The following is a 17,005-nucleotide window of genomic DNA, read 5'->3' as shown; positions in this document are numbered from 1 at the left end:
ACCCATTGGTTTGCGGGTGGTACGGGGCGCCTCTAATGGACTTTACGCCGCACAGCTTCCACAGTTGGTTGGTCACCTCTGCTGTAAACTGGGTACCCTGGTCTGAGATAATCTCCCGGGGAAATCCAACCCGTGAGAAAACCTGGAGCAGGGCAGCCGCCACCGTCTCTACCAGTATGTTAGGTAACGCAACCGCCTCTGGATACCGTGTGGCATAATCTACCACTGTCAATATATACCTTTTCCCTGACGGACTGGGTTTGGCTAACGGCCCTATCAGATCGACCGCTACTCGGCTAAATGGTTCCTCGACAATGGGAAGGGGGCGTAATTTGGCCGTGTATCGATCTCCCCTCTTGCCAATGCGCTGGCAACTCTCACAGGTCTGGCAGTATTGACGAACATCATAGGTTACCCCCGGCCAAAAGAAGTTTTGTGTCAGACGATGCCTGGTGCGACTGACGCCGAAGTGCCCGGCCAAGGGTATGTCATGAGAGATTCGCAGTAACTCCTGCCTATACTTCTTGGGAACTACCAGCTGTCGTTTTATAGTGGGGCTCGTCCCTGTGTGGTGCTGCTCTGTGATCCGGTAGAGGAGTCCCTGCTTCCATATAAACTGTTCCCCTTCCAGTACCCCTCTCCCCTCCTGTGCCTACCCCGATATCCCTCCAAAGAAGGATCCTCAAGTAACTCCCTCTTAAATTCATCTGGGGTGGCCCAAGAAATGTGACTGGCTATGGGAATACATGTAGGGCTAGGATGTCTTAACCGGGGCCTCCTATGAGTGTGATTCCGCCTCCGCAGCTCGAGCTTGTCTCCGGGTGGTCACAGGATATGTCTCAGCCAGAGGGGCAACCGAGAAGGCAGACAACATGGGCCCCAAGTCATTTCCCAGCAAAACGTCTAGAGGCAAATCCTCCATCAAGCCGACCTCAACAAGGCCATCCCCAACTCCCCAGTTCAGGTGAATCCTGGCAGTGGGTAGTCGATGTATGGCTCCCCCTGCTACACGGACTGCCACTGTCCGGTCCGTCTTCTCTTGGTCCTGGACGAGATGAGGCTTCACAAGGGTCAAAGTTGCTCCGGAATCTCTTAGTCCCTGCATGCGTTTCCCATTAACCCACACGACCTGTCGATTCTGTTGTTGATTGTCTGCCCGGGCTGCCTGCACAGGGTCTACTTCATGCAGCACTTCCTCCATGTCTTCCACCCCTTGGTTAGTTGTAGCCCCCAATGCCGGGTCAGCTTCGCCTTGGTAGCAGTGTACATTGGCCTGGCGGAAGGTAGCTGTTCCCATCTTTGGCCACTGGGTATGCTGAGTCCGGTTGGGACATTGTCTTTGCAGGTGGCCCAGCTGACGGCAGGTGTGGCATCGCGCCCCAGGGGAACTGTGGTAGGCCGGGTTTCTAGCTGGTCCCCCTACAATCTTCGGTGGTTTGGGGCACTCCAGGTCCATGGGCGGACCCCTAGTGACCATCTTTGATCCGGACAACTGAGGCCTCCTGGCGTCTTGATGTTCATCGGCCAGACGAGCGGCTTCCTCAAGAGTCATTGGCCGCCTGTCCTGAAGCTATTCCTGTGTCTCGGGGTTTAGTCCATTAAAGAATCGTTCTAACAAGAAGAGCTGGAGGACGTCCTCCTTAGTGGTTGCTTGGCTCCCTTGTACCCACTGTAACAGTGATCGCCGTAATTTACAGGCCCATTCAGCGTGGGTATCGGTTACTCGTTTTATAAGTCCGTGGAACTTTTGGCGGTATGCCTCTGGTGTCAGCGCATACCGGGCCAAGATCACTTCTTTGATCCCCTCATAGTCCATACAGTCCTCATCAGGTACCATGCGATAGGCATCCGCTGCCCGGCCTGTCAGCTTGCTGGCCAGAATTTGAACCCGTTCCTCCGGCTTCACTTGATGAAGGGCACACTGCCGCTCAAAGTCCTGCAGAAAGCCATCAATGTCTTCCTCTGCCTCCCCCAACTGTCGGAAGGCATTATACTGGATCTTTTTGTGGCTTACTGTTGAAGGTACCTGGGCGGAGGCCAGAGCTCCCCTTGCTCGCTGACTTTCCTCTCTCCGCTCTGCCATCTCCATCTTGGTTAGCTCTATCCTGGTCCGCTCGGCCATCTCTTCCTTCAGATCAGTACGCACATCAGCCATCACCTCTCGTATGATCTCTACTGCAGGGTTTGGACCCTAGAACGCCAGTCTGTTCTTTACCTCCCTCTGGAATTCAGTCTCCTCCACGTTCACATTGGGGGGGCGCTGCACTGTCGTTTTCCATGATGGCTGCTATCAAATCCGCTTTTGTTTTGTTGCTGGCGATTAACCCTCGGGCTTCCACCAGATCTTTTAGTGTAGTCCTCTTTAACTTCTGGTAGTTGTCTTCCATTCATTCCTTTCCTCCTGTAGAAGGGGTATCACATCCCGCTGTCTGCCACCAGTGTAACGGGGTCTACTGTGCTGTAGTACCTCTTACAGCACCCCCCCGTGTTTCAGGAGGTCCACTCTGCTTTTGCTGGATTCTGAATGAAGGACGCTGGCTAGAATTTCTTGATTACATGGGAGCATATAAAAGCTGACTGCTACTCCAGGTATTTCCAGTCTAAAAAGAACACACTTTATTTACAACACACAGAATATATAACACAGATACACAGGGCAGGCCAATAGAAAAAACAGGCCAGACATACATTACAATAGCCGAAGGGGGCTGGAGCCTGCTGGTATTTACTGTGGGAATTACAAAGGTGGGGGGAGGTCAGAAAGAGAATATCTTGTCCAGGGGCGCAGCCTGTGGACTGATGCATTTCACATGGAAACTATTATACAGAATATATATATAGCATAACATATTCTTGGTGCTGGGGGTTCTGTACCACTGGTCATGCTACGTCGACAGCTTCGGCTCTTGTTCGTCTATGCCAGGAGGCTTTTACAGTGGCTCAGTATGCAGTACCGTACCTTCCCGTCTGAATTATCCTGGAACAATGAGGCCTTGGTTGCTATCTTCTGGGTAGGTCTTTCAGGAAGAATTAAGGAAGAGCTGTTTGCTAGTACTCCAAAATCAGCGATTTCTCCGACTTCGTTCTCCTTACTCGTGGCTATGGAAGTAGATTGGGAAAGCCTGGGTAATCACCGCCAGGAGGCGCGTCGCCAGGAGGAGAGCTGTTTAGGCAATTCCAAAGAAGTCGGGAAGCTCCAGTGCCTAGGGTCTGTAGGAGAGGCAGCCCTTGGTAAGGATCATCTCTCTCCACCACTGCAAATAACAGTTTCCGTGGTCTTTGGCACGGTAAAATTTTCTGAACTCTGTCACCTGGATTCTGGAGCTGCCGGGAATCTCATTCAGCAGGCGGTCGTGGATCGTTATCAGATACCAGTCCAACGCCTTCCAGAACCGTTGCAGGTGACATCCGTGGAAGGCAAATCCCTGTCCAAGTCCATTTGGTTCCAGACTGAGCCAGTGGAACTCCGGGTAGCTTTAACGCATTCAGAAAGAATTCGCTTTTATGTCCTGCCTGGTTCCTCTCACCCCTTGCTTTTAGGTCTACCCTGGCTTCGGATGCATGAACCAGTCTTAACTTGGAACACGAGAAAGGTTGTGCGCTGAGGAGACTCCTGCTTGGATAGATGTATCATTCCGGTTCGACCTGTTCTTCCCCCAGTTCAGCCCACTGCCCTGCAGGGTCTACCCTCCTCTTACTGGGCCTTTGCTGACCTCTTCGGGAAAAAGGAGGCAGAGAAATTACCTCCACACAGGTCGTATGATTGCCCGATTGATCTGCTCCCCGGAACATCTCCTCCTCGGGGGCGAATCTATCCTCTTTCTCAAACAGAGACCCAGTCCATGTCGGACTACATGCAGGAGAACCTGGCCAGAGGATTTATCCAGAAGTCTTCCTCACCAGCTGGAGCAGGATTCTTCTTCGTGAAGAAAAAAGATGGATCTCTTCGGCCCTGTATCGATTACAGGGGGCTGAACCAGATTACGGTAAAGAAAAGGTATCCCTTGCCGCTTATCTCAGAGTTGTTTGATCATCTTAGGGGTTCTAAAATCTTCACCAAACTGGACCTCAGAGGGGCCTACAACCTAATACGTATTCGTAAAGGAGACGAGTGGAAAACCGCTTTTAACACCCGGGACGGACACTATGAATACCTGGTTATGCCGTTCGGTTTAAGTAATGCACCTGCAGTTTTTCAGGAATTCATAAATTATATTTTCAGAGATCTGCTCTATTCATGTGTTGTTGTTTACCTGGACGATGTTCTGATCTTCTCTGCAGATTTAGGCTCCCACAGGGGACAAGTACGTCTGGTCTTATAAAGACTCCGGGAGAACAGACTTTATGCTAAATTTAAAAAATGTCTCTTTGAACAATCCTCTCTGCCTTTCCTTGGTTATATCGTCTTGTCCACAGGTTTAAATATGGATCCGGAGAAGGTATCTGCCATCCTTAAGTGGCCTCGCCCATCCGGTCTGAAAGCCATACAACAGTTCCTGAGGTTCGCCAACAATTACCGTTTATTTATTCCACACTTTTCCACCATTGTGGCACCCATCTCGACCTTGACCCGGAAAGGTTCAAATGCCAAGGATTTGACTCCTGAGGCAGAGGAGGCTTTTGTTTCTATTAAACAGGCCTTCTCCTCTGCACCCGTTCTTCATCGTCCGGATTCAGAGAAACAGTTTTTGCTGGAGGTAGACTCTTCTTCCATAGGTGCTGGTGCGGGTCTCACCCAGAAGTTATCCTCCGGTCGGATGGTCACCTGTGGTTTCTTCTCAAAGGTCTTTTCTACCTCAAAAAGGAACTATTCTGTGGGAGATCGAGAATTATTGGCAATCAAGTTAGCCCTGCTAGAGTGGCGACATCTCGAGGGAGCGGCCCATCAGGTTGTCATCTTCACTGATCATAGGAACCTCGCTTATCTCCTATCCGCACAAAGACTGAATCCTCGTCAGGCCCGCTGGACCTTGTTTTTTGCCTTATTTAATTTTGTTCTTCATTTCCGTCCAGCTGATAGGAACGTTAAAGCTGATGCACTCTCTAGAGCATTCCTGCCTCCCGATTTTGAAGATGAATCGCAACACATCTTTGAACCGTCCAGGTTTGTGTCCGTAGCCACAGTGAATCTTGCTCAACTTCCCCCAGGTAAAACTCTTGTATCTACTTCGGATCAGAGCCGTGTTCTTCGGTGGGGTCATTCTTCCAAGTTGGCTGGCGATGTCGGTCAGAAAAAGACTCTGCAACTAATCTCCCGCTACTACTGGTGGCCCACCATGGGCAAAGATGTCCTGGAATATGTTGCTGCCTGTCCTTCATGTGCCCGCAACAAGACTGTTAAGCATCTCCCCTCTGGGCAGCTATTACCTCTCTCTAGTCCTTCAGTTCCCTGGCAGCACATCACAATGGACTTCATTACTGATCTTCCCATCTCTTCCGGCTGTACCGTCATCTGGGTAGTGGTGGATCGTTTCTCGAAGATGGCCTAGTTTGTTCCATTGCCCGGTCTTCCATCTGCTCCTGAGCTCACTGACCATTTCATACAGCACATCTTCTGTCTTCATGGGTTTGCTCTCCACATTGTGTCCGACAGGGGCGTCCAGTTCACCTCTAAGTTCTGGAGAGCGGTTTGTAAATCTGTGCAAGTGGAACTGGACTTTTCTGCATACCACCCTCAATCCAATGGGCAAGTAGAGAGGACCAATCAAATTCTGACTGGATCCCTGCGTCACTTCGTCAATGAGCATCATGATGACTGGATCAAATTGCTGCCTTGGGCAGAATTCTCGTACAATAATCTAGTAAGTGAATCTTCCGGAAAATCTCCATTTCAGATTGTGTTTGGATTCCAACCCGAGATCTCTCTTCCCATCTCTGGGTCTTCAGGCGACCCTGCAGTTGATATCTTTACTGGGGAATTCTCGAAAATATGGAGCGACACCAAGGTCGCCTTGGAGAAAGCCTCACAATGTATGAAGAGGCATGTGGACAAAAGACATCTGGATGCACCTATCTTTCGGCTCGGAGATAAGGTGTGGCTCCGTCTGAAGGTGCCCTCATACAAACTAGGTCCCCGCTTCATTGGTCCATTCGAAGTCATGAAACAGATCAATGCTGTCTCCTACAAATAGAAATTGCCTGCTTCTTTGCATGTGCCTAACTCTTCATGTTTCCCTCCTCAAACCTGTAGTTTTGAGCTCTTTTTTAAAGACCAAGGTTCCACTCCTGATCCCGTCAGTGATTAGGATGTTTTTGAGGTAAAGAACATCTTGGCCACTAAAAGAGTAAGGGGTAAGATTTTGTATTTGGAGGATTGGAAAGGCTTTGGTCCTGAGAAGAGGTCATGGCAGCCTAAAGAGAATATTTAGGCTCCTCTCCTTCTGAAAAGATTCTATGCAGGCTTGAAAAAGAGGGGGCGTAAAGAGGGGGATACTGTTACACCCGGTCTGGTTCCTGTACCTTCATTGGGTCCCCGTTGGGACTCCCGCTCTGTACCGCTTCCACGCTGTCCGGACGGGACCTCTGCTTCTCCTCCCTCCTCTGCTTCCTGGCATGCAGCCAGCAGGACCTCTTGCTGTGTGCTTAGCTCGCTCGCTCGCTCCCGGTCCCTTAAAGAGACAGCGCGCATTTTCCAAAAGGTGCTTCTGACCAATGGCGTGTGAATGATTGCTATTTCTAGTCCCTACACCATAGGGAGGGTGCCGGAGCAACAAGTATCCTCAGCTGCTAACTTCTGGTTCCTGCTATCATGTGCTTCTGTTCTGAAGTCTTTGTCAGTGCTTTGCTTACACTTTTTGTCTCCACAGACTATCTGCTACCCATTACCTGGCTTTTCTGGACGATCTCCAACCTGCTTACTCCACTTCCGTCTCGTCCCGCCATTCAGTCACCTGAACCTCAGGACAATGTCGGTACCGCTGGAACCAGCTTCTACCCGTACCCCTGGTATCTACTGGTTAGCTCTATGTCACCCGCTAACCCTCTTTGTCCATCTGTCCCACTGGGTCAGCTACCACGAGTCCGGGGTCTAACTGGAGGTAGCACCCGTGTCCCCCAGGTATCCCATTCCGACCCTGTTCGAGGGTTCTTACTACGGGTGTCTGGGGCTCATGTAGTCACACCCCCTTTGGTGCCCCTCGGACCGTGGTCCAGAGGTTCCACGTTCAATTACAATAAAAATGACTGTGAACTTTACCACTAGTGCCTCCGTTTCCATTCGTTGCACTTTATTTCCACAAGAGAAATGCTATATCTACAATAAGTAGCCTGGCTTCAGGGCCCAGATAGAAATATTGGAGTGTGTATAAATCCAATAGTGAAGGGACATAAATTTTCAGCGTTAGGACGAATCGGGGAAAAAAATGCATATTTTTTTCATAACTGTAACACCTGCCTATAAGCCACTAATCAATACTGGGCAGATAGCTGACAACAGCCCTGTCATGCTTGGTCTCTGGGTAATGGTAAAATCCCAATAAAAAATATGGCGGCAATCTCGAACTTCTGCAATTAACATGAGTGAAAATATCACATAGGTTCAGAATTTCATAAAACCCTGAAGAGCAGAAGACATCCCACAACCCAGCCCATGTGAGTTCATCATGGGTTAGGTGTGTGGGTGTAACTCAGGTGCTGATAAAAGGTCAAGACGAATTATCTGTTTTCAATGCTGAGGAAGATATTTACCAGTATAGGCTTGATCCTGTTAACCAGACGTTTTAAATTGGATTGCTTCCATCCACTAAGATGAATAATCTCCCTGATCAACATATTAAGTTCTTTTATTAATCCTATTTTATTTTATGTCATTGCATATGCTGTATTGTTTTGTACCTTTTGTAAAATGTTTTGTATATTTTTTGTATAAACACTTCCTATCGTCTTGGATTAAATATAATATTTATTAGTTCTGTTCCTTTTGTTCTGTAAACTGCACTCTGGAACCATACACTACCTGAACCAGGCATGCAGGCAGTCTGTATAAAACACGACTTGTTGTGGCAGCGAGTAGTCTTGAGTTATCGTGGAATTTGCAGTGATTGTATTGTTTATACATATATTCCATGCTTTGGAAACAGAGGTGTAGAGACAATAGATTGTGAGCCCCATCAGGGACAGCGATGATACTGTGTGCAAACTGTAAAGCACTGCGGAATATGTTGGCACTATATAAAAATAAAGATGATTATTATTATGCCATACGCTCACTGTTAGTTTCCCCATAATCGACCTATTAGTGGAAACAGCCTGTTGCGTCCTCTGTTTGGCTACGTTCACATTTGCGTCTTTGGGCGCAGCGTCGGCGACGGATACCGACGCATGCATCATGCGCCCCTATCTTTAACATGGGGGGCGCATGGACATGCGTCTGTATGCGTTGTCATGCGTTGTATGACGCATGTGTTTTTTTGGCGCACCAGACAGGGCGCGGAAGACGCTACAGGTTGCAGTTTTGATGTGTCACATTTCCGAAAAAAAACGCATGCAACGCACCTGCGTCTTTAATGTGCCAAAAAAACACATTAGTGTCTATGGAAAACGCATAGGGCGCAGGTGCCTGCGTTGAACCGCGTTTTTTGACACATGCGCCTTTTGACTATTTTTTTTTTGGGGGGGGCGTTTTTGATCTTCAATTGTATAGGACAACGCATATGTCAAAAAACGCTGCATTGTGTATGCGTTTGACATCCGTTGTGCGTTGCATCGCCGACGCTGCGCCCAACAACGCAAATGTGAACGTAGCCTTAATGGCGTAATTGTTTTGACAACATAGGGAGCAGCAGAGAGCTGTTCACTGCAAAGATAACAGCTGGTGGACCTGAGCGACCCCCGCCCCCCTTTCCCAGGCTGCGATCTTTGACACATACCTTTGATCATTGTGGCCAGAGAGTTCTATTTTATTCTCATTGGTCCACATTACTTTTTTACAAAATGCATTAGGCTTGTTTAGATGTTCTTTTTCATACTTCTGACTCTGAATTTTATGGTGAGGATGCAGGAAAGGTTTTCTTCTGATGACTCTTCCATGAAGGTAAATATTTGAGCAGATGTCTCTGAACAGTAGAGCGATGCACCACAATGCCAGCATCTGCTCAATCTTTTCGAAGGTCTTTTGCAGTGAAGCAGAGGTTCTCATTTGCCTCTCTTGCAATCCTATGAGCACCTGTTTCTGAAATTTTGCCTGGTCTTCCAGACCTTATCTTGACCTCCACTGTTTCTGATAACTGTCATTTATTAATTACATTTTGAACTGAGGAAAGGGCAACTTGAAAATGCTTTACTATCTTCTTATAGCCTTCTCCTGCTTTGTGGGTCTCCACCATTTACATTTTCAGAGTACTAGGCAGCTGCTTAAAGGGAACCTGTCACCTGAATTTGGCGGGACTGGTTTTGGGTCATATGGGCGGAGTTTTCGGGTGTTTGATTCACCCTTTCCTTACCTGCTGGCTGCATGCTGGCCGAAATATTGGATTGAAGTTCATTCTCTGTCTTCCATAGTACACGCCTGCGCAAGGAAAGATTACTTTGCGCAGGCGTGTACTACGGAGGACAGAGAATGAACTTCAATCCAATATTTCGGCCAGCATGCAGCCAGCAGGTAAGGAAAGGGTGAATCAAACACCTGAAAACTCCGCCCATATGACCCAAAACCAGTCCCGCCAAATTCAGGTGACAGAGTCCCTTTAATAGAAACCATGGCTGCTGGTTTTTGGAACTTGGTTAGAGGAGGTTTTGATAAATCTGCAAGCCATAACTGTAACAGACTAATTAAAGTCTGAAAATGTGGTCAGTTATCTGAGCACACAAATTTCCAAGGGTGCCAAACTTTTTGCATATGTCCATTTTCCTTTTTGTAATTTTTAACATATAAAACATTACTACACTGTTCAAAAAATAAAGGGAACACTTAAACAGCAGAATATAACTCCAAGTAACTCAAACTTCTGTGAAATCAAACTGTCCACTTAGGACGCAACACTGTTTGATAATCAATTTCACATGCTGTTGTGCAAATGGAATAAACAACAGATGGAAATTATTGGCAATTATCAAGACCCCCTCAATAAAGGAGTGGTTCTGCAGGTGAGGACCACAGACCACATCTCAGTACCAATGTTTTCTGGCTGATGTTTTGGTCACTTTTGAATGTTGGTTGTGTTTTCACACTCATGATAGCGTGAGAAGGACTCTAAAATCCACACAAGTGGCTCAGGTAGTGCAGCTCATCCAGGATGGCACATCAATGCGAGCTGTGGCAAGAAGGTTTGCTGTGTCTGTCAGCGTAGAGGCTGGAGACACTACCAGAAGACAGGCCAGTACACCAGGAGACGTGGAGGGAGCCGTAAGAGGGCAACAACCCAGCAGCAGGACTGCTGCCTCAGCCTTTGTACAAGGAGGAACAGGAGGAGCACTGTCAGAGCCCTGCAAAATGACCTTCAGCAGGCCACAAATGTGTATGTGCTGCACAAACGGTTAGAAACCGACTCCATGAGGATAGTCTGAGTGCCCGACGTTCACAGATGGGGGTTGTGCTCACAGCCTAACACCATGCAGGACGCTGGGCATTTGCCACAGAACACCAGGATTGGCAAATTCGCCACTGGCGCCCTGTGCTCTTCACAGATGAAAGCAGGTTCACACTGAGCACATGTGACAGACGTGACAGAGTCTGGAGACGCCGTGTAGAGCAATCTGCTGCCTGCAACATCCTTCAGCATGACTGGCTTGGCAGTAGGTCAGTAATGGTGTGAAGTACTGAGATGAGATCCTCAGACCCCTTGTGAGACCATATGCATTAGGAAGAACCCAGGGCCAACCGCACCAGCATATGAGGGGGTCACATTATATTCTGTGGGGGTACTGCATTATATTCTGTGTGGGGGCTGCATTATTCTCTAAGGGAGCTACATTATATTCTGGGGGGTACATTATACTATATGAGGGGAGGGGCTACAGTATATTCTATGGAGGTGTCACAGGGTCCTTCTCCGGAATCACACAATCAACAGAGCTAGAGTATAGTAAACCAGACCAAGACCTTTATTTAGGCAAAAATACGAAAGGTCCATATACGATCCACCACAAAAAGGATAAAATATTCCAGAATCCGAATGTAGTTCAGTAACAGGATAAAAGTCCAACAATCCAGCAGACAGAGGACAGCATAGTCCATATACTCTTCTTTGTCTCTCAGGTGCTGTGATCACATCATGGTTCCACACAGGACTGATCTGTGTCTCACCTCCCTGATATTTTGAAAGTCCCTCTCCTCATTCACAGGTCAGGATGGGGAAGGTCTCAGGGGCTCATTGTTTCAACAAGCTAGGTCAACATGTCATTAGCACATTAGCAAACAGGATTATGACCCTGTGAGAAGACAACAGTACAGTGGGGGGCTGATATTAGATGGCAGCAACAGCCATTCATCAATTAGCAAATCACTCATCCTACAAGAGAACACCATGAAAATCAGTAAAATATTAAAACAAATAAAATGACATCCACATACCATATCCCACCATCACAGGGGGGGCTGCATTATACCTTATGAGGGGGTTGCATTATACTCTGAGGGGGCTTAATTATATTCAGTGGAGGGGCTGCATTATACTATATGAGGAGGGCTGCATTATACCCTATGAGGAGGCTACATTATATTCTATGAGGGGGCTGCGTTATATTTTGTGGTGGGCTGCAATATACCCTATGAGGGGGGCTGTATTATATTCTATGAGGGGGGGGGCTGCATTATATTCCATGAGGGAGGCTACATTATATTCTATGAGGGGGCTACTTTATAATCTATGAGGGGGGATACTTTATATTCTAGGAGGGGGCTACTACCCCAACCCCTGCTACATAATTATGACATATACTACCTTATATTATACCCTGATATTAGCATGTTTTACCACACAATTGATAGTCTTGTATTTATTTCTATGTAGCTACATAGTGGGCCCCAAGAATGATTTTCTCTGGTGGGCCCAAGTTGCTCCAGTCCGACGCTGTATATATATTTTGTGCTTTGGAATCGGAGGTGTATATACCATACGCTCACTGTGAGTTCCCCAATAACCGGTATAGTAGTGCAAGCAGCTGTGGCCTCATCCATCTCTCGTCAGTCAATTGCATAATTGCCCTGGTGACTGGAGGCAACGGAGTTACCTTCCCCTGACAAACTGGTGGCAACAGTCAAAACTGTGTGATCTCTCTGGTGTCATCTGTGACGAAGTGGTAACAGTGGTGGGAAGTGTATGACCACCCTGGTTGTTATCCTTGGCAGTCAGTATAAAGAGTGGATCAGATGCAGACCCGAAGCTGCATCAGGGGAGGGTAGATCACCAGGAGAAGACCACCGTCAAAGGATCGAAGAGCAGCAGGATGCTATCGAATGATCAGAGAGGAACAGATGTCAAGCAAGATAATTGAAAGGAGCAGATCACCAGCAAGGGAACTGATTGGAGCAGCACCCCAGCAAGGGATCAGAGCGGAACTGAACATCAGCAAAGGATCGGAGCGAAGCAGCGGTCCAGCAAGCAATCGGAGAGGAGCAGATCACCAGCAAGAATTTAGAGAAACAGAGTATCAGCAAGGGATCAGTGAGGAGCAGATAGAATGGAAGGGATTGCAGCAGAGTGCAGCAACAGCAAAGGATCAGGGCAGAGCACCAGCAAGCGATCAGAGCAGATCACATTGACTGCAAGGGATCGGCCCAGAGCACCAACAAGATATTGGAGCAGAACAAATTGATTGCAAGGCATCGGACGTGGCAGATCTCATATTTAGATATCATAAGAATTGGTGTCCAGCTCCGAATCTAAAGGAAAAACAATGTTCATTGTTGGATCTAGTTGGAGCAGATCCTTAGCAGATCCAAGTGACCGTCTTGTAGGATGGATCACTGGTACTGGTTCTTCAAGGGTAAGAGATTACCACTCAGGATTATGTGTTATGTTCATCTCTACCACTCAGAGTAAAAAGAGAGAAAAATAATCACTATCATATGAGAGAAGAGTAGATTACCAGCAAGGGCTAGGTGAGGAGCCATTGGCTGTCAACAGAAGAAGAGAGGAAACATTGATTAGGAAATATGACAAGTGGAGCTTTCAGTCCGTGATCTCTGGCATCACATCACAGAAGAGTGATACATACGTAGTGGAAAAATAGATCTCTGTCAGGAAAGGGTGATCTTCAACATTGGATCAGAGAATAGATCTCTGGCAGATGTACACAAGTAGATTCACCCTGATAGAAGACCTCCAGCCAGTAGACAGTGCGGATTGTCGTGGGAATCACAGAAAGGCAGCGTACTCAGCAGGGTTTAATGCTGAACTTCTGGACTTGGGCTAAAATGAAGGCTACATCCTGCATGACTGTGGCCTGTTAATTGGACACTTACTAGTGAAGAGCGAGTGTACTCGTTGCTCGGGTGATCTCCGAGTATTTGTTTAGTTTTCATTGCCTCAGCTGCATGATTTACAGCTGCTACCCAGCCTGAGTACATGTGGGGGTTGCCTGGTTGCTAGGGAATCTCCACATGTAATTAAGCTGGCTAAAAGCCATAAATCATGCAGCTGAGGCAGCGAAAACTAAATCTCCGAGCACTAAAAAATACTCGGAGATCACCGACTGGGGAAAACCCGAGCAACGAGTACACTCGCTCATCACTAACACTTACTGGTGGTAAGCAACGGGCTTTCAATGGGGCAGTTACCTGGCTATGGATGATGGCTCATACATGGAGCATTTACCTGGTCTATACATAAGACAACTACCTGGTAGTGAATGATGGACAATACATGTTTTTTTACCTGGTGGTGGACATTGGATAGTAGACGTGGCAGTTATCTGGTGGTGGACTTTGGTCTGCAAATGGGGCAATTACCTGGTGGTGGATCTTGGCCTGTAAATGGCGCGGTTATTGGTTGTGGATTTTGGTCTGTACATGGGGCAGTTAACTGTTGATGGACGTTGGTCAGTAGATGTGGACATCACCTGGTGGTGGATCTTGGCCTGTAAATGGCGCGGTTATTGGTTGTGGATTTTGGTCTGTACATGGGGCAGTTAACTGTTGGTGGACGTTGGTCAGTAGATGTGGACATCACCTGGTGGTGGATCTTGGCCTGTAAATGGCGCGGTTATTGGTTGTGGATTTTGGTCTGTACATGGGGCAGTTACCTGTTGGTGGACGTTGGTCAGTAGATGTGGACATCACCTGGTGGTGGATCTTGGCCTGTAAACGGCGGGTTATTGGTTGTGGGTTTTGGTCTGTACATGGGGCAGTTAACTGTTGGTGGACGTTGGTCAGTAGATGTGGACATCACCTGGTGGTGGATCTTGGCCTGTAAATGGCGCGGTTATTGGTTGTGGATTTTGGTCTGTACATGGGGCAGTTAACTGTTGGTGGACGTTGGTCAGTAGATGTGGACATCACCTGGTGGTGGATCTTGGCCTGTAAATGGCGGGTTATTGGTTGTGGGTTTTGGTCTGTACATGGGGCAGTTAACTGTTGGTGGACGTTGGTCAGTAGATGTGGACATCACCTGGTGGTGGATCTTGGCCTGTAAATGGCGCGGTTATTGGTTGTGGATTTTGGTCTGTACATGGGGCAGTTAACTGTTGGTGGACGTTGGTCAGTAGATGTGGACATCACCTGGTGGTGGATCTTGGCCTGTAAATGGCGCGGTTATTGGTTGTGGATTTTGGTCTGTACATGGGGCAGTTAACTGTTGGTGGACGTTGGTCAGTAGATGTGGACATCACCTGGTGGTGGATCTTGGCCTTTAAATGGCGGGTTATTGGTTGTGGATTTTGGTCTGTACATGGGGCAGTTAACTGTTGATGGACGTTGGTCAGTAGATGTGGACATCACCTGGTGGTGGATCTTGGCCTGTAAATGGCGCGGTTATTGGTTGTGGATTTTGGTCTGTACATGGGGCAGTTAACTGTTGGTGGACGTTGGTCAGTAGATGTGGACATCACCTGGTGGTGGATCTTGGCCTGTAAATGGCGCGGTTATTGGTTGTGGATTTTGGTCTGTACATGGGGCAGTTAACTGTTGGTGGACGTTGGTCAGTAGATGTGGACATCACCTGGTGGTGGATCTTGGCCTGTAAATGGCGCAGTTATTGGTTGTGGATTTTGGTCTGTACATGGGGCAGTTAACTGTTGGTGGACGTTGGTCAGTAGATGTGGACATCACCTGGTGGTGGATCTTGGCCTGTAAATGGCGGGTTATTGGTTGTGGATTTTGGTCTGTACATGGGGCAGTTAACTGTTGGTGGACGTTGGTCAGTAGATGTGGACATCACCTGGTGGTGGATCTTGGCCTGTAAATGGCGCGGTTATTGGTTGTGGATTTTGGTCTGTACATGGGGCAGTTAACTGTTGGTGGACGTTGGTCAGTAGATGTGGACATCACCTGGTGGTGGATCTTGGCCTGTAAATGGTGCGGTTATTGGTTGTGGATTTTGGTCTGTACATGGGGCAGTTAACTGTTGGTGGACGTTGGTCAGTAGATGTGGACATCACCTGGTGGTGGATCTTGGCCTGTAAATGGTGCGGTTATTGGTTGTGGATTTTGGTCTGTACATGGGGCAGTTAACTGTTGGTGGACGTTGGTCAGTAGATGTGGACGTCACCTGGTGGTGGATGCTGGTCTGTAAATGAGGCAGTTGTATGGTATTGGACTATGGACTGTACGTAGGGCAATTACCTTGGTTGTAGACGTTGATCTGCAGATGGGACAGTTACCTTCTGATGAACATTTAACTATAGATTGGGTAGTTACTTGGTGGTAGACTATGGGCTTTCGATGTGGCAGTTATCTAGTAGTGGACGTTGGCATATTAATGGGGCGGTTACCTGGTGGAAAACATTGGATTGTAGACATGGCTGTTACCTGGTGGTAGAGGATGGCCCGTAGATGGGGCAATTACCTGGCAGTGGATGATGGACTGTGCTGTCCGAGTGATTCCGGGCAGACATGGCCGTGGGTTATGATGTCTGTCTCCTGCAGATCCCCCTCATTTATAGCAGTCGGCTGATGACGAGATCATGTCATATGATTCCCTGTCCCAGGTCCAGAACTTAATCCACCTACACAAGGGAAGCGTGCGCTCAGCATATGCCAGGGCTCACATGCAGGCACCAGAAGAAAAATACCTGCGTAGAATATAGTGGACACACAGCGAGCTCTACAGCTCTGCTAAATCAGCAGCTCCTATTATATGCCAGTGCTGCACATTCATTATATTAACCCTTTCTAAATCAGTGAATATTCTGCAGCCACAAAAAAATGTAAAAAAAGCAGATATAGGATGAAGCCAGAAATCTGGGCATTATAGGATGTAGGATATAGAATAAGGCCGGATATCTGGACATTATAGGATGTAGGATATAGAATGAGGCCGGATAGCTGGACATTATAGAATGTGGGATATAGAATAAGGCCGGATATCTGGACATTATAGGATGTAGGATAGATAATAAGGCCGGATATCTGAGCATTATAGGATGTAGGATAGATAATAAGGCCGGATATCTGAGCATTATAGGATGTAGGATATAGAATGAGGCCGGATATGTGGACATTATAGGAAGTAGGATATAGAATGAGGCCGGATATGTGGACATTATAGGATGTAGGATATAGAATGAGGCCGGATATGTGGACATTATAGGAAGTAGGATATAGAATGAGGCCGGATAGCTGGGCATTATAAAATGTAGGATATAGAATGAGGCCGGATATGAGGACATTATAGGATGTAGGATATAGAATGAGGCCGGATATGAGGACATTATAGGATGTAGGATATATAATGAGGCCGGATATCTGGGCATTATAGAATGTAGGATATAGAATGAGGCCGGATATGAGGACATTATAGGATGTAGGATATATAATGAGGCCGGATATCTGGGCATTATAGGATGTGGAATAGACAATGTTGTCGGATATGTGGACATTATAGGATGTAGGATATAAAATAAGGCCGGA

At 47.5% G+C, this 17,005-nt stretch overlaps 1 protein-coding gene across 1 annotated transcript in view; it reads right to left on the bottom strand.

Annotated features, from left to right (window-relative positions):
- LOC138657310 (rho-related BTB domain-containing protein 2-like) overlaps window positions 1-16,033 on the bottom strand; it is a 63,629-nt gene extending 47,596 nt beyond the window's left edge. Inside the window, exon 1 of the mRNA XM_069745018.1 lies at window positions 15,942-16,033. The gene's annotated coding sequence lies outside the window, so the exon portion shown is untranslated. The remainder of the gene's footprint in view (window positions 1-15,941) is intronic.
- Window positions 16,034-17,005: the final 972 nt, after the last annotated feature.

Source organism: Ranitomeya imitator, chromosome 1, assembly GCF_032444005.1.
Source record: "Ranitomeya imitator isolate aRanImi1 chromosome 1, aRanImi1.pri, whole genome shotgun sequence".
In the NCBI taxonomy this organism is placed as follows: domain Eukaryota; kingdom Metazoa; phylum Chordata; class Amphibia; order Anura; family Dendrobatidae; genus Ranitomeya; species Ranitomeya imitator.
This window is presented reverse-complemented; position numbering and strand designations above follow the sequence as displayed.